This window comes from Lutra lutra, chromosome 8, assembly GCF_902655055.1.
Source record: "Lutra lutra chromosome 8, mLutLut1.2, whole genome shotgun sequence".
NCBI lineage: Eukaryota > Metazoa > Chordata > Mammalia > Carnivora > Mustelidae > Lutra > Lutra lutra.
In genome coordinates this window covers 18,664,000-18,685,311 of record NC_062285.1, presented here as the reverse complement: position 1 = coordinate 18,685,311, position 21,312 = coordinate 18,664,000, and the positions used below count along the sequence as shown (strand labels likewise).

Here is a 21,312-nt window from a genome sequence, read left to right as displayed (position 1 = left end):
TAAACGTACTTTCTTCCAACCTTGCTCTCTTGACTTTTACCCCCTGGTGTGTTTTGTAAGCTGCCTCAAATCCATTTTGGAATAAAGCAGGTTAGAAACAATCTGACATTAAAGGCCATCCAATTCACTGTAGTTCTCAACACACACACACACACACACACACACACACACACACACACGACTGTCTGCAGGATATTGAAACAATCGTCCCCAGTGTTTGCAGGGATATTCTACCCTAATGCACACAGTTAACAGGCAGAGCAAAAGGAATTATCACATTTCCCTATCCTAGATCCCTGTCCGGGATCTTAAGGATTCCCCTCTCCTAGACCTCAGGAAAGTTGTTCCTCTCCTTAAGAGCTTTACTGAGCTCCTCCAATCAGTTTTCAGTGGGTCCCACTAGAAGCTGAGGGAAGAAATCCCTGGGAAAGAGGAGGAAGGCATGCCACGGAGGCAAAGAAGGGCTGGGAGAGCTGGAAGCCACTGTGATCCTTCCCACTCAGCGCCAGGCTTGACATGGAAATTGGATCATGATGATGACAATTATGAAAAATAAAAACCTTAATGTTTTTGCATAATTAAATCCACATGTAGATGATAATGGCTGCTATGAGCTTAATGCCCAGACTTGTTTCTCTTCCAAAAAAGTGAAAAATCAGTCAGGCTAGAAGTTAGTAACGCTCTTGAGTCTCACTTAATAAAGCGCAAAACATCTGATTTTCAAGATATTTGATGTTCAGTTCCCTCTAGCTGAAAGTGGTTTTATTTTCCTCTCCACGCAGGGTATTTCTGGGGCGCCTTTCATCAAAAGCAACCCATTCAGAGTGTGTGTTTATTTTGTAGAAGATTTACATGTTTTCCCAAATCAAGTTTTAATGAACAAAGTACGGTATGGTTTTATCTAGCAAAATCCTGAAAATGCACATTGGCCATTAAAGTGTAAACCAGCATCTTACTCAAGTTGCACAATGATGCTCTTATCCGTGGTCTCTCACACTGTATGCTGTCCATGCAAAAGACTGAATTGAGGAAGAAAATGTACGGGTTGGGGTAAAATAAACATCAGGCCCTTGAGAAATTTACTGCAATTTACTGAGAAAGTAACTTCAGGGACGTCTCTTCGGGAGAACTGTTCAAGCCCTAAGTGACTGCAGTGTTAATCTTACAGTAAATACTGTCTTTATCATTTCTTTTTAAAATTCCACGTGCCTAGTCTTTTAAAAAAGGGAACTTTCCCCTCCTATTTACCTAAAAAGGGAATCAATGCTTTACATTTTTCTGACGAAATCCTAAGAAAAACTAGAAAGGTATCTATGTCGTGATAGAAAGGCACATCAGCATCAAATGTAAAATTGTACATTGACAGCATCAGAAAGACATATTGCCACATTTTGTTTCTTTAGAACATAAGAGAATTTGAATCACTTACATTCTTGGCTGTTTTTCTGCCCACACAGGGAAACCAGGAGGAATGCAGGAATCAAAGAGCTGCATTCCCGTTGCCACAAAGTACTCACACTTGGCAATTGGGAAAGAGTCCGGTCATCATTTTTTAAGTGATCACCAAGCAGCGAGGAGCTCAGGCCGAGTGCACAGAAGTCTCCACGGTCCCTTCCCGCCCTGCGTCCACAGCGTCAACAACAGAGCATGCTGCAGGAAAAAAAAAAAAAATCCAAATTTCTGTGTCCCAAGGGGAGGCATTCATTCATTCATTCCTCATCTAGTCCAACAGAGTTGGGTGTGGAAGTGTATTTATTGCAACCACAAGGATGTGCAAATTTATTTATAGTATAAACGGTGCTTTCCGCAAGTCCTAGCTGTCAACAACTTCTTATTTTCCTGGAGTGCCTTAGGAGCCAAGCATGTTTTGTTTCTTGAGCTTGGTACCTGGAGAGCTAAAATAACAATCTCGTTAATGAGAAGACAATGGGACTAACTGCTGTTTTGCAGCTTTTCCACGGGCCATACCTTTTAATTGCTGAGTGCTGGCAACTTAACAGACTCTAATGAGTACATTGTTCCTCTTTTTTTTTTTTTTTTTTTTTTTTTTTTGCACACAGCCCCTTAAGCCCGTTAGGAAACGGAGTGTGTTTTGTGTACGGAGCAAAGACTCTTATTAAAAGCTGATGGAAGCATTTGGAGTGAGGAGTTTATTTTGACTGGTGAGGTATGTCTTGATAGTTTGCATTCAGATGCAAGAGGAAAAAGAGAGAAAGTGGATTAGCCCCAATCATCTGGGAGATGACATTTCTAGCCGTGTTTGAAGTATTTTATGAATTAGAGAATGGGACTGATTTTGAAGCCTAAATTAATTTAATCTGTTTGCTTTTGTTTGATGCCACAGCTGCTGCGACACACCCTACTTCTCTGAAAATCTTTGGCTTCCAGGGTCTGGGTGTGGAAGAGCGAGTGCAGCAGGCAGAGGGGTTGCTGGTGCCTTCCCCCGGTGGGGAAGGGAATTGGTTTTCAATTTCCCCCGGTGGACGTCTGGCATTCTCCGATGGGGTTTTGTCTCAGACTTCAAGCTCCACACTCTCACACTTGCCCATCGTGCTTTTTATTAAAGGAGAAGTTGCCTGCCGAAGCCAACATAAGGGAAAGAAAGGAAATCATTATCCCAACCCCATTCCTCCTAGCACATTTTCATTAGGGAAAAAACCTTCAGGGTGAAGATGAAAGAGGCAGAAAGGTCCCATTGGTCATGGCCCATTAACGGTGACTGACACCTACTTTGCCACAAATTCGGCACTTCCCATAGCGACTCCATTTGTGTTTAGAATCCGGTCTTCTTTGGGGTTGTAGAGGGCAGGACGTTCAAGAGCTCCGTGACAGCCATGCATGCATGTCCCCTTATCCTCATTAACTCCATTTGGAATGCTCGGGACTGCATTCCCCAGCAGGACAGACAGAATGGATCTTTACAGTAACACTGGTTCACTGTCCACAGGTTCAAAAACTCTCAGTTACTTGAGAGGAGATTAGGTCAACCTGGTTCATTTCAGTATCAGTCGAGGACCAGATCGTGTTGGCTTTTCACAGATGGACCCACCCATGAGCATTGGGGCTACTTCAAAGTTAAGGGAGAGAAAGGGACGTTTGCCTATCACGGGGCTTTATTCAGGGCCTCGGACAACAGATTTCAGCCCCCACCAGTGTGGAAGGAAAACAGGCTCACTGACTTCAGAAAAGTAAGTACTTTCAACAATCAAGAAGAGGCAAGGAGGGACCCCTGGGTGGCTCAGTTGGTTGGACGACTGCCTTCGGCTTCAGTCATGATCCCGGGGCCCCAGGATCAAGTCCCACATCGGGCTTCCAGCTCCATGGGGAGTCTGCTTCTCCCTCTGACCTTCTCCTCGCTCATGCTCTCTCTCACTGTCTGTCTCTCAAATAAATAAATAAAATCTTTAAAAAAAAAAAAGAAAAGAAAAGAAGAGGCAAGGAGTATCCAAGGACTGTCCCAGCACCCAGGGCGGGTGCTGCTGGCAGAACCTTGTTATAGGAGCACATGGCATTTATGGATTCACTGCTACGAGGACCTTCAAGGTTGTAAGGTGGGAAAAAGAAAACCTGATGAACTATCTGATGAACAACTAATTTATCAGGGCATTTGCCTTGTATTGCAAGTCGAGCTGGACTTGTGTCCTAACATCAGCTACCTGAGGTGGTTGCGGGGACAAGGACCCAGTGCTTGCATTCCTACCAGGAGCAGCTGTTACAAGTGTCAGCTCTGTCCCTTCTAACCGGGGCCAAAGTAAAACCAGGACTTTAAGTGAGGTCACAGATGGGGCCCTCTCTTCTGAGCGAATTCCGCTCTTCCTCAGAAGCAGTGCCGTGTGGGAATAACAAACACAGTCCATCAGCAGGCTCCCTCTGAGAATCTTCTCTCTGCGTTGTAAAATACTGCCTAATGTTGGCTTTTTTTTTTTAAATTACTGTTTACATCTTTGAGAAGAAATTATCATTTTCTAAAACTGATGCAGGGGACGGCATGACTCTGTTGGTTAAGTGGTGGACTCCTGACTTCCTTCGGCTCAGGTCATGATCTCAGCATCGTGAGATAGAGCCCTGCATCAGGTTCCGCGCTCAGCACAGAGTCTGCTTGAGATTCTCTCTCTCCCTCTGCCCCTCCCCCACTCAGGAGTGCTCTCTCTAAAGTAATAAATAAACTTCAAAATGGATGCAAGCGTGTTGCCTGTATTTTGAGGTCAAGTCTGTCCTTTCCGAGAGAGAGCATACATTCACCCTCTGCTCAGAGGATTTCAGAGCTTTTCTCCATTAGACAACTGGTTCCAACAAGTTCATTGACTCACACACACTCCTCCACCTATCAAGTTCTTTTTTTTTTTTTTTTTTTTTTTTTTTTAAAGATTTTATTTATTTATTTGACAGAGAGAGATCACAAGCAGACGGAGAGGCAGGCAGAGAGAGAGAGAGAGGGAAGCAGGCTCCCCGCTGAGCAGAGAGCCCGATGCGGGCCTCGATCCCAGGACCCTGAGATCATGACCTGAGCCGAAGGCAGCGGCTTAACCCACTGAGCCACCCAGGCGCCCAACCTATCAAGTTCTTAATGGTGACCAGTAGCAGAACATGTGTCCCCGAAATATGACCACAGGAGCTCAACACATGCCACCCCTAAGTTTCATCCATCAGGGAAAACTGACCCTTCTCAAAGAAGAGACTAGAAGTAGACACCACACCCAGACAGAGTTCGTCACATTCTACCATAGAGTCGTCCCCCCTTATTCGTAGTTTTGGTAATCCCCCCATCACCCATAGGTCTGCAAGTAGATGACAGTCACTAGTAGCCTAACATGTCATAGACCTCACTCATCTTATCACATGGGCCCCTTACAAGAAGGGGGAGTACAGTACCAATAAGTATATTGACAGACCTCATTCCCATAACTTTTATTACAGTATATTGCTAGAACTGCTCTATTTTAGTATTTGTGGGTTTTTTATTTTATATGTTTATTTTAAGTAATCTCTACCCCCAACAGGCTTGAACTCATAACCCTAAGATCAAGAGTCACAGTAATTTTGTATTTTGTTATCATTAATCTCTTACTGTGTCTCATTTATAAATTAAATTTATCATAGGTATGTGTGTATAGGAAAAAACACTGTATGTAGAGGATTTGGTACTGTTAAAAAAAAATTTTACCTAAAAAAAACAATTTTTTTTTTTTTTACCTGTGTAAATTTGAAGATCTAATCGGCGTTTTTAAGCCAGTCATGAATCCGGCAGCACCCCGGCCAACAAGTGGAGGGGGAACTCCAAGGACTTGTACCAAATGGAAGGTTTTAATAGGAGGGATGGTGGAACAAGAACTTACTAGCAAAGGAAAAGATTATTTCTGGCAAAGTGACCTTCCCTTAGGAGAAGGGCAATGGGGCTTATCATACAGATGACCTCATCTTGCAGGAGTGGGGGGAGAGGGCAGAGGAGGCAAGGATAAAGAGGGCCCCTGTGATAGATTACGTCATTGGTGCTGATCAGAAAATTCCAGATTGACTGGCTTAAAATCCCACTCCTGGAGAGGGTGACACTGCTGTTAGAAAGTGCTGGTTTGCTGTTTCTGAGGATAAGTATCTCCACCTTGGGCTTGTGGTTTTCTTTTTAACATACTATCTGGGGGTCTTGAAACATCCCCGCAGATACGAGGAGACTACTCTACCTCCCATCTATTCTATGGGCCCACTCATCTTTCCCGAAAATCATTCATTCTCCCCTAAGAGACCTACATCTCCCCTTCCTCTTCCCTATTAAGATGGTATTAAAGCCTGATTCTAAGCCACCTAAGGTAGTTACTCATTTTTCCTGGTGGGCCCCTCTCCACATGTGAGATGTACATGTTAATAAACCCCTGGTGGTGGTTTGGTTTTTTTCCTTGTTAATCTGTCTTTTATTACAGAGATCTCAGACAAAAACTCAGAAGGGTAGAGGAAAAGTGATTTCTCCTTCCCTACAATGGGCAGTTTTAGAAGAAGCCTGTATTTCAAAAATCAGATAGTTCCCCCCGCCTTTTTTTTTAAGATTTTATTTATCTCAGAGAGAGAGGGCCTGCGTGCATGTGTGCGCCTGAGTGGGGGAGGGGCAGAAAGGGGGAGAATCTCAAGCAGACTCCCCCTGAGCTCAGAGCCCCAAGTCCAGTCGGGGCTTGATCCCAGGACCCTGAGATCATGACCTGAGCCAAAATCAAGAGTCGGACACTTAACCAACTGCACCAAAATTAAGAGTCAGACACTTAACCAACCAGGCACCCCCAAGATCAGACATTTTTATGCAATGAGGGGAAAAGAGCAAAAACACAAGAATGACAGAAAGAAGGAAAGACAACACGGTATACCCAGGGCACCTAGATGCTAAAAATAACCAGGAAGCTGATATGGGGATGCTCGGGCCAGGCCCTTCCCTTCCTGCCTCCCCATCCCTTCCCTCCATCTTTCCCCTTCACCTCTTCCAAGGGACCGTTGGAGCAGGTTCTCCCTTCCAATGGCGGCTGTGGCAAGTAACCAGACAGAGTGAATGTCCTTGGTAGCCTCAATCCTAACATGAGTCTCGGCCAGATGGCCTCAGACTATGCCACCAGCGGGCCCTGCCCCAGTGCCTTCTCACGGCCACCACCTAACCACCACATCACCACAGACTTCAGGCCCAGCTCCAGAGCGGTCAAAAGCCATCAGTTTTAGAAGAGTGATCCCTACAGCTTGCAGGTCTGTTTGCTGCCAGGCTTAGGGACCGCAGCCACTTTCTCCGTGATGTGGAGGGCAAGGTCAAGGGGCTTGCACGGGCTAAGCAGTCATTTCATCGCCCAAGAACCACTCCCCAGTTTTCCACAGAGGGGACTCTGGACCCAAAGGGCTCCAAACTAGATGTAATGTGGTTTGGATTCGGGTTTGGAAAGCTGTTCGTGCCCCATGGACTTGGAAAGAGTCAGGGCCCCCGACTTTTCTGCACAGGCGCTTTGAGCCTGGAAAGCTTGAAAACAATTATAAATCTCCTTCAGCCAGGCGGCCTCCCCGTGAGATAGCAAAACAATCCCAAATCTGCAGAGAAGGCCCTGAGAGGTTAATGATCTTCCCCCAGCAATAGGGAAAACTCCCAAGGGAGCTCAGCAGGAATTCCAGGCTATTCTCCAGGCTCTGGCTCTGATTTTCATTTAAATCACACAGTCTCTCTGAACCTCTGTTTCCTCTTTGGGTAAAATGGGAATGATAATTCCTACATAACGTTAATTGCGAAGACACAGGGAAAGGATTACCTGAGAGCTTTGCATTGTCCGTGTTGTGGTGTTAATGTTACACCCCTCAACCCCTACCGTATCCTTCACACTGGGAATTCATTTTTGAGGTCACATCTTGTCTTTTTGGTAAGAAAATTATTTGCAGGCAACTGAAGGACAGCCCGAGCCAACACAAAATGAGAAACAATTCTTCTGGGGATACATATGCCGCCATCACTGGATTTTTAGAGCAATACTAAACTAGGAATTAAAATGCTCCGAATTAATACTTATCCGAGATTGTAGCTGTTGTCAAAATACACTTCTCCGTTCTCTTTGTGTGTGTTTGTGTGTTAAGAGTACCAAGTCATCAAAAAGAAAGAAAAAAAAAAAACAAGTATCAAAGTCATCAATTTTGTGAGTACCTGCTCTGTGTGCAATGCCATACTAAACGTTGAGGCGAACAGAGAGAAATGTTAGGAAAAAATTATCTTACTTCAATTAATTTATGAACCCACTGTCAACATAATATAGTCCCTGTACGAGTGGGTCATTGGCAAGTGACAGAATCTCAGTGAAGACTGACTTGAGAATGATGTATTAGCTGCGTACCCCATGGAATAATGGAGAAGTTCACTGAAAGAGAAAGGGTACTCTCCAGAAAGAAGAGAAACCCACCATCAGTTCACCATACCACCCAACTGATAACATCACCATCATCATTTCTATAAACCACACAAGGAGTTCAACGAAAATGGCATACAAAGAAGAAAATTTTTTTAAACTGATAAAATGATGATACTTGCATCTATATGGAATTAAATCAAAGCAGACAAGCCATTCATACTACTTGGTCTTTCATAAGGGGCTACATACCCATGCTTCCGCTCAGCCTAATTCTAGAGACCTCGTACAATGAACAGACGGACAGGTAGAAAGACCAAAGATGTGCTCCTTCTGCGCCCACAGCAATCCCACGGAGCTGCTGGCTCTGCAGGGCTTTCCCCTCTCACACCCACCCCTGCCTTTGGGACCACAGCTCCCCCCTACCCTGGCACTTACTGTGTCACAGATTCAGTATCTTTTCCTTATCTACCTCTCCCTCCATTAGTAAGCCCTGAGGAACAGCGACTGAGTCTGCCCTGCTCACCTTTATTGAGTGTAGGACTCAATACTGAGTGTACACTCCAGTGGGGCTAGAGAAATGAGCAAAACAAAGCCCTTCTTTCCATGGAGCTTGCATTCCCATGCACGCCAACAAGCAAACATATTAGATGTGAGAGGAGCTAAGAAGAAAGCGGAAAGACGGGACTGGGATTCCACAGCTTGGTGCTAGAGAAGCCCTGGGGAGGAATCATTCCAGGGGGAGAACTGATGTCCAGAGGCAGGAGCCCACTTGGCCCATGGAAGGAGCAGCTTTGGATGGATGAAGTTCAAGGAGGGGGCTCTAGTAAATTCTGATGGCTTTGCTAAGTAAAATGAGAAGGGTTCAGGACATTAATGAAGGTAAATGGGTTGTACCACCCCAAAATATATCACTTCGGCATAAGAATTATTTTGAGCTGAAGGCATTTGAGTTCCTGAAATCCCTTATCTGCCTAAAAGCACCACCTCCCAAAAGAACTCAATTGTCATAAATCCCTCTCCAGAGAGCAACTCTAATCTCTTCTAGGAGACAGAAGCACCACACTAAAGCAGACATTATTACAAAAACTATCATTATCTCCCATCTATTGGAAGGTCCCATTTATCTTTCAAAAGTCATTTCTTCTCCCAGAAGTGCCCTCTTTGCCCTGCCCTGTCCCCTATTATGAAGGTATATAAACCCCCAAATCTAACCACTGCCTTGAGTCATATTTCTCTGTGAACTCCCATGGCTAAATAGGTAATTAAATCTTTTGTTCTCTTGCTGATCTGTTTTATGTCAATTTAATTTGCAGGCCCCAAGCACAAAATTTAAGAGGATAGAGGAAAAGTCTGTTTCTTCCTGACACTGCCTTCTCCTCTTCTACTTCTGGCCCATTTGTATTTAAGCTGAATATACGAAAACACATGTGTTTCCGGAATTTGTGAAATGATGTTTTAAAGCATATAAATTCCTGGGGCGCCTGGGTGGCTCAGTCGGTTAAGCGTCTGCCTTTCACTCAGGTCCTGATCCCAGGGTCCTGGGATGAAGCCCGCCCTCTCCCTCTGCCGCTCTCCATACTTGTGCTCTTGCTCACGCTCCCTCTTTCAAATAAATAAATAAAAATCTTTAAAAATAATAAAGCATATGAAGTCCCACCCAAGAATAAATATATATAATATATACAATAATGTTTAGTTTCTCAAAAAATGTCTTGCATATAGCATATTTTCTAAAATTTCAAAAGTCCGTTCTCTGAGACGCTAACCTCAGAACTGTTGAATTTTACTCTCAGACTATTCCTCTTTCCTCATAGATAGGGGAAACAGGACCTTACCAGTTACAGCCATGGGGAGAGGGCAAAGGGATAGGCCAGAGATAAATGACTCAAGGCTAGTGGGCCAATGGAGTGGTCTAAGATGGATTTGTTTTCTTAGAATGAAGGTTCTTTAGTCCTATATCAACACATGGTCACTATCACCAGAAATAATCCTTGTAATAATGCTTATACTTTCTTAAGAGAATACTGAAACACTTTTCTAAAGATGTACTCTATGGTCTAAGTTGGGAAACCAGATGGGTAGGAAACTCAAGAAGGGTTAAATACTTCACTGAGGTTCCTAGAAAGTCAGCTACTGCCACAGAAGTGGATCAGAGAAGGCAATTCATTGAGTCTGGTTCCCATCAATCACTGACATATCATCTCGGTCTAAGTTATATTCTTAGTGTCTCTGTAACCTGGCCGAGTAAAACGGTACACTCTCTTGGTCACACACTATTGACCTACTGGGCCCTTTGATGTCTTAATTATATCTGACTTGCCTAGATTTCAAGTTCAGTGGCCAGAACCCAGAGCCGGTCCCCCTGTGTTCCAAAGAACTCTGCAGCACAAATGCCAGGAACACAGAGTGTCCCCGGAGAAGGGCTTCCCCACCAACTCATAAATGGAGGATCCCCCAGTCCGCCGTGCAGACCAAGAAACAGGATCTTTCTCTACCCCCACCCAACCATCACCCTTTCCTATAAAAGTCTTATTTCTTATTCCTTTAATTAAGTTTCTGAAGGCTTTGTATTCATGCAGCCTTGCAGAAAATAGCCCAGAGCCCCACAATGGCCGCAGTAAACCCGAGAACTCAGTCACCCACCCGAGGGCCCCCACCCTCTCCCCTGCCCATTAAAATGTCAATGTTATTAAAGGCAACAATCTGGGAATCAAACCTCTGCCTGAAGTGAAGGCATCTGGTTGAGTCCGTCTTGCCCTCTCTAGTCATTCCCTCACCCCACACGAGGATCGATCCCTAGCTCACCCAACACTGGGGCAGCGGCTCTCTCTTTGCAGAAACAGGCTTCCTGTTGACCCCATGGCCCAGCCTCAGAGATCACCACCTCTTCAGTGGGGTGCCAGGCCCTACGGAATAGTGGCTGGAACAGGGCCCTCCACATCAGCCCCCCCGACAGAGCACACATACTTGCAAGGAGCATACTGCATTTCAAGGCAAAACAGTTATCACAGGGAAATGATGGCCTTCTGAGCGTCTCTGCTATTGCTAACTTAGTTTATTTTGGGCTCTCACTTCCAGAAAAGAGACATTAGCCCAATGCTCTCACAATGTTTTTCTACTCACTCAAGACCATGTAGACCTACCTTAATTTTCAGTATAATCTATGAGAATGGTCTGGAGGTAGCCGCAGTGTTCAGCTCTTGAATCTAATCCATGATCCTGTCTTGCGTTTTTCTAATTTCCAAAGAACATTCTAGCTTATGAAGTGCTTCATGTACATTTCTTCATCAGGCCTTCAAGGCAGGAGAGGAAGCTGGAACATCCGGGTTTTACGGGGGCTTTAGCGGCCGGTACAGCACCCTCTACACCACGGCATGTGGCTGAAATGAGAAAGAACATTTAGAATCAGCCAAGTTTCATTCCAACAAACTTGCACAAAATGCACAGCTGCTTTTAAGACTTTGCACGCCTCATTCAAGAAATATTCCTCAAGCCCCTGCAATACACCAGCCTCGGGCTTGGCAGGAAGGACCCCGTTCATTGGCAGTAAGGCACGAAGGCTTGACTTAGTCAAAGAGAGCTTCCTGGAGGAAGTGACCCCTGAGCTGAGATATGGAGGACTGGGGCATCTGGAAGGGAGAGAAGGGAGCGATAGTGCAAGGAGAGCAGGCACTCTGTAAAGGCACGGTCGGTATGGGGCCCCGCAGCATGGACGGTAAGGGGCCCAAGAAGGCCAGCTACAGGGAGCACAGGGCATGGGAAGCATGAGACCAGCAGGATGAAGCTGGAGGGGGGCAATGGGCACCAACGTGCAGGGATCCGTAGGATGACTCCCAGCTTAGTCTTTACCTCGTGGGTAACAAGAAGCCATTGAAGGGGACTATTGGATGAGATGGTTATTTCAAGTAACATGCTGTGGGGTTGTGAAAGGAAGGAGTCTGGGTGGGAAAGGTAAACTAGCTCAGGTGTGACTGAAGCAATTCACAGGAAAGATAATGAAGCCAGGACTGGAGTGGTGACTTGGAGAGGGAGCAAAATGGGAGCAGTCCCAAACTCGGGAGTAAACCGTGGGCACTAATGATGGTGTGGGAAATGGGAAAGAGGGAGACGTCAAGGTGTCACTAGAATTCACTTAATATATGTAACAGGTGTCTGGTCTCATGACTCGTGTCCCCAAAAGCGAGTGTGGGCCATGGCACAGCTTCCAGAGTTGGAGTCTGGGACATGCTCCCTCTGTGTTAACTTGACATTCTGGCAGCTTCGAGAGCACCCCTTCCCCACCCATGTCTGGCGTGTCGGAGGCATAACCACATAGACCAGACCGGTTCTTTACCACTCAGAGTGTTGAAGTAACAAAGTGCCAATGGCCATGATTCACTGCTGAAGACAGAACCAGGTAGGAACTGAGACAGCCTGGCTTCGGAAATGAGGGCAATGCTATTCCCAGGGTCTAGGAGTTAGTCTCTTACCAGTCTACAGAGGCGAAATGAAACAGCATTCAAACCAAAATTCGCAGGAGGGCTAGTGAGTTGCTGCCAAAGGAGAAGGTGCCTTAACAGCCTCACCAGAAATATATTTTTTTTCACCAGAAATATTTTTATGCTTTAAGGTGTTTAAAGCCTGAATGCAGAAATCAACCCATTTGCAGGCTGCGGGATTTAAAATTGCCTCAAATTCAAACCAACACCATGCACTTAAGGCTTTTATTTCAGTCAACAAGCATCTATTAAGTGAACTACCTTGGGAAAGTGACTAAACACTTTGGGCCTCATTTTCCACAGTAGTAAAAAATGGATAATAATCATAACACCCATTTTCCAGGATTGCTGTGAGGACCAAGGGAGTTAATTCATGTGAAGCACCTTGGCTCCTCTGACACCTGGCTGCCTCTTCCACACGTTCCTGGGACGCTCTCCACCAAGCAACTAATACCTAAATTGACCCTTCTCTTCCTCCATTCAAAGCCTTCCCACACGCATTTTCCTGCACAGAAACACTCTGTGTCTGGGGGCTTCTCCTCCCCCTTCACAAGTTGTTGGGCTAAGAACCGTAGAAAAAGATACAGGGGCCAAAGCTGACCACATACACACACAGTAGGTCAGCAGGTTTGCGTGTGCAAATGCACACATACACACACACACATATGTGGATTAGAGTCTGTAGGACTGTGCTGTTGGGAATAGAGGCAGCATCTACACGGAATCAGTGGGTTCCAAGAAGAATAACATGAGACCCTGGTGTAGGAAGAAACCACACCCTTTTCCTCTGTACTAACTTGACATTCTTAAGAATATCTCATCCCTTGGTGGTCCCTGACATTTTGTCTTTTTTAATGCAACTGTGAATGTATCGGGGAGACAGATGCCTTAGCCTCTAAATAAAGCTCTCTTTTAATCCCTTGGTCTCTTGCAAAGAGGCCAGCAGCATGCTAACTAAGGAGTGCCTTAGTATCCTTACTGTTCAGACAAGATCTCAGGCCTCACATTAGACTTACTCTTCCTCTTAACCACCCCCCTCTCTCCTCCTGCTACTCCCAATCTCTCCCCACTTTTGGTTCCCTTGAGCTGCTCAGTTCCCATGGACACTGGCCTCCATCAGCAGTTTGTTCTGAAGTCCACAAAGCCAGTTCCTCTGTTTCTGCTTGAACAGCTGCCCTTCTGACTACCCTACAGGCCTTCACCCTCATCCACACACCCCCCAATCATGCACCTGCAACCTGTCTCCTACCCTAGGGTACCAGAGCCCCCCAACTCTACCCAGTCCCCATACTAAGAAGGCAACGTGCCAGAGGCACCAGTGTTCTTAACAGAACCATGAGACTTTTCTCAACGTCATCTTTTCTTGCCTTTCTTAGGGAAGGGATCTTTCACCATAAGCAAGCAGGGTTCACACTGCCCATTCTGTCCAAGAGAAGTCCCCTTGAGACATCACAGGGGCAAGAGTTCACTTGACAAGTCTTTGAGAGTCTGACAAATATCAGGCACTGTTTTCAGTGCGGATGAGCTGGGGCCTCCCGCTCCTGGCCTGTGGTCACCGGCGAGCCCACTGGTCTCTGCACTGGCCGCTCAGTCGTCGGGCACAGGCTGGCCCGGAGCCACCCAGCCAGGAGGAAAGCCAAGGTTTGTGGTCAGGTGAGCGGGCTGCCGGGATGGAGTACATCTAAAGACGCTTCTGTTGTTTTCCTTCAAATAACTTCCAAAGGGGAATAGCTTAGAAAAATCTGAGAGCATTCAAAGAACAAAGATGTGAAAGGGGCTGGAAAATAGGACGCATGAGGAATGGGGGGAAGAAGGGAAGATTCTTGGTCTGAGGAAGAGAAGGCCCAGAGGCCATTTAACAGTGGCGCACAGGTTTAAAGGGATATTCCGCAGAGGCTGGAGACCAGCTGTTCACTGTCTCTGGTGAGGACCGAACAAAAGGAAATGCGCTGGGGCTTCCACAGGAGTGATTTCAGCCAGAAAACAATCTCTGGCAATGAGGGTTTTGGACCTGGGAGAAGGGACCTGGGAGAAGTTACGGAGGGAGAGTGGGGCCTCTCCTCCTCTGGAGTTTTTCGGCAGCAAGGGGGCCCATTTTCCTGGGCAGGTCGGGGCGCCCCAACAGCAGGGGGAGGGAGGAGAGACCCACACCGTGTCGGGCGGGCGTCCCACCAGCCACACGCCCACACACGGCTACGATCCCCGCCCCCACCCCCGAGCGTGTCTGTCCTCACAGTGCATCCAGTTGCATAACTGGTTTTTGGACTCTGGCATTCGCACAACTGAATCAGGGCAGAGGTAAAGGAGAAGGCATGCAAGGAAGGACAAGAAGAAGAGAAATGGATTGATTTTCCACAGGCGAGGGAAGGAGACACCGCAGATAACTCAGCGCAGGCCCTTAGTAACTGTCCTTTTCCAAAGTAAGAATCTCTCACTTTTTCACACAAAAATCAGCTTCCATATACTCATTCGCCATTCTTTTCCTTTCCCTCCAGCCTTCCTGGCATCCCTTTGTACACTCCCTTTACATCTTCACTATTAGCCTGGTTCAGTTTCCTGCAGAACAGAAGCCAAAAGCAGATTCTTACTATCGACCCCAGCACTTTACAAGTCCAAAGCCAAAATCTTGGGTATGACATTACCCGGCACCTAATTCCTAGATATTTGTCTTAGTTTTAGTCCCTTAAGACCTGTGGGTGTCTCTCCAGCCTTCAGCTTTCTTCAATGTCCAATACTAAAAGAAGACTCCTATGTCCCCAGAGCCAGTGTCTCTGAGTCATTTGGTCATCCAGGGCAGCCATGCCCACATGTCCCCTCCCCCATGGACAGCAGGGCCCCTCCTGGAGCTGGCCAGCGGGGGCTGTGCTCCTGGTGTGGGAGAATGACATTGTCTCTGGCATCCGCTACCCACTCACAGCTAGCCCTGAGGGTGACCGGAAAGAAGGGAAGTTTATCCTTGAGTTGCGTCCAGTGCCCGATGGTCTCCTCTGGAGTGGCCACCCTCATGACCACCTTCCTCAGACAGCTGCAGGCACGGGTACCAGGCTGCGAACTCCACCAGGGCTGGGCCTTCTCTGCCCTCTTTACTGTGTGTGTCCCTGGTACCCAGAACGGTGCCTGGCCCACAGTATTGATCATCACAGAACAGATGGCTGGGCAGAAGCAGGCCTTGGAGACCAGCCATTCCTGGCCTTCTTTCCAGGCAAAGAAAGTTCAGTCCAAGGCATTTCCCAGACTTGTCATAATCCTTGAAGACCTATCTGCAATGTCTCATTTCCTCACCCTGGAATTAAATACTTTTCAGGTGAAATTAGTCCATACTGAAATGTTACTAGGTACTAAAGGGTTAATGTGTGTGTTTTCTCGAATGCCCTCCCCTCCCCCCTCAAGGACTCCAGGCCTGAGGCTGACCTCCCCCCAGCCCCCTCTCACACCAGCTCCTCCCTCCTTGGGCAATGGGCATTCATCCCCAGATTCAGAGGAGAAACTCCACCATGCTGGAATTCTTGAGTTGATGCCAAGAAAGAGACAGCTGGAGCAGAACCGGCTGAGATTAGAGCTTCAGGCGGCTGCCAAGGACAGATTCAGCCGGCCGCCCTGGGAACTGAGGCCCACGCAGCCCTCCCCAAGTAGAGTGAACACAGAGCTAGCCCTCACAAGACATAGGAAGCAAGAGGGGGACGCTCAGGGGCTCCAGGGAGCCCTGTCATGACCCTAGCCTGGGACCACCAGCAAGCCAGGGGCCCAGGAGCCAGACTGGGCTCCTAGAGTCCGTGCTTCGGGGAGACATGCAATAGAAACAACCCACAGGTGTCACTTCCGGCTCCCAGGCCTGGCTGTGTGGGCCCCGGGGCCACCAGGGAGCTTCCTCAGAGCAGAGCTGCTGTGTCCAGTTCCACCCACCGCATCCGCCCCTCAAAGGGGAGGCTGCAGAATCCGCATTTTTGAAACCTCTTCAAGTGATTCCAACAAACTGACGACCCAGTTTGGGAATAAATGCCAGGATGAGCCTAGGTCTGTGCTCCTGAGTCCCGAGACCCCAAAGCAGAATCGCTGCTAACTAAGGTGAGTTTGACTTTTCCTCTGTTAGGAAGTAGGAAACGAAGAGCCATTGCAAAACTTCATTTACTCAACTCAGGAAATCCTAGCACCCTCTCTAGCTCTGAGAGGGGTAGCAAAGTGGACAAGCCACACTCCTCACTGTCAGGAGCTGGGCTTTGTGGTAGGAAACAGGACATGTAAAGGGCTGCGGGAAGTGGATGTGATGGAAGCCGCCATTCCTGGGGGGAAGCCATCTTTGCTGGGACTGTGGGAGGATTATGCTCAATCAGAACCTGTGAAGTAAGGTTCTTTTTTTTTTTTTTTAAGATTTATTTATTTATTTGAGAGAGAGAGCACGTGGGCAAGAGGAGGGAGGGTTAGAGGTCAGTTATCTCAATTAGATTCCCTGCTGAGCATGGACACCCCCCTCTCCCCCTTTGCAAGGCTCCATCCCACATCCCATGAGATCGTGACCAAGAGTCAGATGCTTAACCAACTGAGCCTCTCAGTTGCCTCTTCCAGTTTTGGTTTTGTTTTTTTGTTGTTGTTGCTTTTTGTTTGTTTGATTTTTGCTTTTTGGGGTTTTTGGCTTTTTTAAGATTTACTTATTGAAAAGTAAGGTTCTTCCTACTGTACCTACAGGCTCTGGTCCCAGGCATGTGTCAGGTAAAGGGACATTTCAGGATTTCTGGGGTTAACCTTGTGTTCCATTACTTGGCTGGCCCCAGCCCTCTGCAGTGCTGTTCACCTGAAGCTGGGCTCTTGGCTGATTCCACGGGGCGGAGAGCTCATGCATCACCTCCAGTCTAAAGATCTGAAGCCCCATCTCTTTTCCTGCCCCTGATTCCAGTTCCCTCTTTGGCTTCTCTTTGCCCCCTCTCCTGCTCCTGAATCCCTGTCCCTGTGTCCATGGTGTCTGACCCACAGCGAGGCTTCATCTATTCCCTCTGCCAGTTCCCTCTGTCACTGCTCTCCCCCACTTGTCACAACCCCTCCGGTCGCCTCTAGCTGGCTCTCCATGACCCTGGCCACCTGCTCTCACAAACGTCCCTCTCCCCTACACCCGCATCTCCTGACACCCACTCTCTGGCTGACTCGTTTCCCTCGCTCCTCCCCGCTTATGCTGTCCCTAACGGGAGCATCCAATAATACAAACTGTAAAGTGAAAGGGCACACTTAGACTTTATGTATAACTCTGTGTTTTCTTTATTTACTGTTACTGCCGTGCAGTCAGTCGCCCTATGAACCAATGATTTCTCCCAAAACAATGTTCTTTTTTTTTTTCAACAATACTCTTTTCGTGTTTTTGTCTCCATGAGATTTCTGTTCCTTGACAATAATGGCAGTTGCTGCTGCTTTTATAGACCTAAGGAGTTCAAGGCGTTCATTCATGGCAATTCTCGACCTTCACTCGGCCTCGTCATTACCTCCGATGCTCTTAAAAAACGCAATGCTTGGCCTCCACCTCCAGACAGCTCAGTTCAATTGGTCTGAAGTTGGACTCGGCATCAATATTTTAAACATAATTCCCAGGAGATGCTAATGTGCAGCCAGACTTGAGATTCACTGATTTATAGGAAAATCATTCATGATAGATGTACATTCGAATAGTCAATTCCTGGAAGTTTTGATTTAAAGCAGTGGCTCCCAACCACATTCTTTTGAGCAAAGGGAAGGATCTTAAAGCCCGCCCTACCTCCGCCTTTCCGAATTACCTGTTGGAGAGAACTCTGTCATACAGAGTGGAAAGGCAGCAATCACGTGATTTCACATGGCAGCCCAGCGCCACCTCTACCCGAAAGGGAACCCAGAAATGTTCCAATTGGCTAAGTGTTGTATAAGTTATTTAAAAAACACAAATGGATTGGTAGCAGATCAGCAGTGACCTGTCCCTGCACAAGTAACTGTTAGGAAAATTACATACTTTGGTGAAAGACACATGGATGAATCGTACTATAACAATAGCCCATCCATGTGTGGATTCAAGACGAGGTACTGGAAAATAACAGGCCAAAAATAGTGTTCATGAAAATACACACCGTAACCACTATCACCATCACCAAACGTCACTCAAACTAACTGGAATTTGTTATGTAAAAGCATGACTACCAGCCATTTGAAAGCACAGCCACATGTACCCAAGCACTGTAAGGCATCTTTTCCCCCAGTTTCCAGAAATTCCTTGAGCATCTACACAGGGCCTGCTTCATAATGTTACCAAAATTATGCACATGGCAGCCAACGTCTTAGAATATTGAGGTAGTACCATCCATAAATGCTGGTAATGAAATAGATCAAATATTAAATATAGCTATTCTTTTTTTCTTTTCATTCCAGTCAGTTAACATACAGTGTTATATTAGTTTGGGGCATGCAGTATAGTGATTCAACAATTCCATACATCACCGGTTGCACATCATGTACGACAAGTTCCCGCCTTCCTCCCCATCCCCTGTTTCCCCCTCCCCCACCCACCTCCCCTCTGGTGACCATCAGTTTGTTCTCTGTAGTGAAGAGTCTGTTTCTTGGTTTGACTCGTTTTTCCCCCTTTGCTAGTTTGCTTTATTTCTTAAATTCTACCTATGAGTGAAATCGTATGATATTTGTCTTTCTCTGATGGAGGTATTTCACTCAGCATTATGGCCTCTAGCTCCATTCATGCTGTTGCAGATGGCAAGATTTCACTCTTTTTATGGCCGAATAATATTCCATGGTGTATCTACACCACATCTTCTTTATCCATTCATCTATTGATGGACACTTGGGCAGTTTCCTCAATTTGGCTGTTGTAAATAATACTGCTTTAAACATAGGGGTGCATGTATCCCTTTGAATTAATGTTCTTGTATTCTTTGGGTGACTTACACAATAGCGCAATTACTGGATCATAAGGTAGTTCTATTTTTAGTTTTTTGAGGGCCCTCCATGCTGTTTTCCAGAGTGGCTACACCCGTTTGCATTCCCACCAACAGTGCACGAAGGTTCCTCTTTCTCCACATTCTCACCAACACCTGTTGTTTCTCATGTCGTTAATTTTAGCCTTTCTGACAGGTGTGAGGTGTGATATCTCATTGTGGTTCTGATTTGCATTTCCCTGATGGTAAGTGATGCTGAACATCTTTTTGGGTAGTTGTTGGCCATCTGTCTATCTTCTTGGGGAAATGGCTGTTCATGTCATCTGCGCATGTTTTAATTGGGTTATTTGGTTTTGGGGTGTTGAGCTATATAAGAAACATAGCTATTCTCAACTATTCAATAGGTTAGTGGTAAGTAGCTCTATAAATCAAAGATAAAAATGAAAATTTATGAAATATTGCCTCATTCACCTGAAAGAATTCCCCCAAAAGTACTTTTTTTTTTTTTTAAGTCTGCGTTAGCCCATAAGGAGAACACACCTGGTCAAGGACCACAGTATGAGATTCCTAGTTTTTTAAGGGATATAATTGACTGCCTTTTGAGACAGGTAAATACTGTTTCTTTCAGTACATATTCAGGTACAAATCTGACCTGCCTGGTTACACCTCCAGAAGCAAACATTTTTTATTCCAAAGAATGTGTTTGTTTATTCACCTCATCTTTCAGACAAAAAAAAAATCACATCTTAAATATCAGAGAAGATGTAAATACCAGGTGAGGAAAAAAAATCAGTTTGCATAGGAAGATTTCCGAAGGCCAATTTGGCATAGCCCAAATGACTTATCCAAGTCTTTTTTTTTTTTTTTAAAGATTTTATTTATTTATTTGACAGACAGAGATCACAAGTAGGCAGAGAGGCAGGCAGAGAGAGAGGAGGAAGCAGGCTCCCCGCGGAGCAGAGAGCCCGATGTGGGGCTCGATCCCAGGACCCTGGGATCATGACCTGAGCCGAAAGCAGAGGCTTAACCCACTGAGCCACCCAGGTGCCCCTGACTTATCCAAGTCTTTGATAGAAAACAACTCTTCCCCAAAGTGGTAATTTCTTAAAATTGAGAAATAGAAAAAAATTAGCTGAACAAAAATAGAACCAGTATATACCAGTAGAAACTCAAATATCCAGACCAAACAGGAAAGATTAAGAAAATCCAGAAAACCTTACAAAATCTAGAGTCTCTGAGTCCCTTTGTAAAGGTACAAGAATTTTTGAGGCTTAGCCAAAATGGAAAAATAAAAGTTCCTTTTTTTTTTTTTTTTTTGTTCTCATTCTCTCAATTTCCAAAAACAAAAGAGCTGCCAGTTCCTGGAACTTTAGAAGCTTGTGATTTGCCCATAATTACTTTAATATGTATAAAATGTGTCCCATAAATACAATATAATGTAAGATAATTTTAATTCTGCACGTCTAAAGCGAAGATGGGAATAGCTATTTTTAAGTTTGTACAGAGCAAAGTTGGTGCAGTTTTTATCTCAGGACAGTCCAATACCCACACTGTACTCTCTGCACTACAGGGGTTACCGAGCACATAGCTTCAACTAACGGGTGTGCCGTGGTGCTGGCGGAGCAGGGAAGACCCTGAGCATCTTCCAGAAGTCACCACAAGCACAACCGCTTGGCAGTGCCCTCGTCCCTTTCCTTGAGTAAGAGACACTTGCCATCAGTGACCAGCTTTGCCTCCAGGTTCACCGGCACAAGCAACCCCTCCATCCCGCACAGGCATAAGCAAGCCCAGTAGAGGGGGGACGCATCCCAACTAGCGTTTTCCAACAGGGGCTCTGTGGAGCAGCAACAGAACCCACATTTGAAGAAAAAAAAAAAAGCCTCAAGATTTCCAGGGTTTTGCTCCTTGTAGAAGGTAACCAAGCCTGCACTCTGACCATCGTGAATACTTCCCAAAGACAGCTTTGGTACTGTAATAAAACACCACAGAGCAGGTGGCTTAAACAACAGAAATCTATTTCCTCACAGTTCTGGAAGTTGGAAGTCCAAGATCAAGGTGCCGGCTGATTCAGTTGCTGCTGAGAGC

At 46.0% G+C, this 21,312-nt stretch overlaps 1 long non-coding RNA gene across 1 annotated transcript in view; it reads right to left on the bottom strand.

The window, feature by feature from the left end:
• Window positions 1-832: 832 nt before the first annotated feature.
• The window catches only part of LOC125107293 (uncharacterized), a 30,383-nt gene continuing 9,903 nt past the window's right edge, over window positions 833-21,312 (bottom strand). The window contains exons 2-4 of the long non-coding RNA XR_007129504.1: window positions 10,997-11,233; window positions 1,518-1,650; window positions 833-1,019 (exon numbers count right to left, since the gene is read on the bottom strand). This is a non-coding gene — a long non-coding RNA (uncharacterized LOC125107293). The remainder of the gene's footprint in view (window positions 1,020-1,517; window positions 1,651-10,996; window positions 11,234-21,312) is intronic.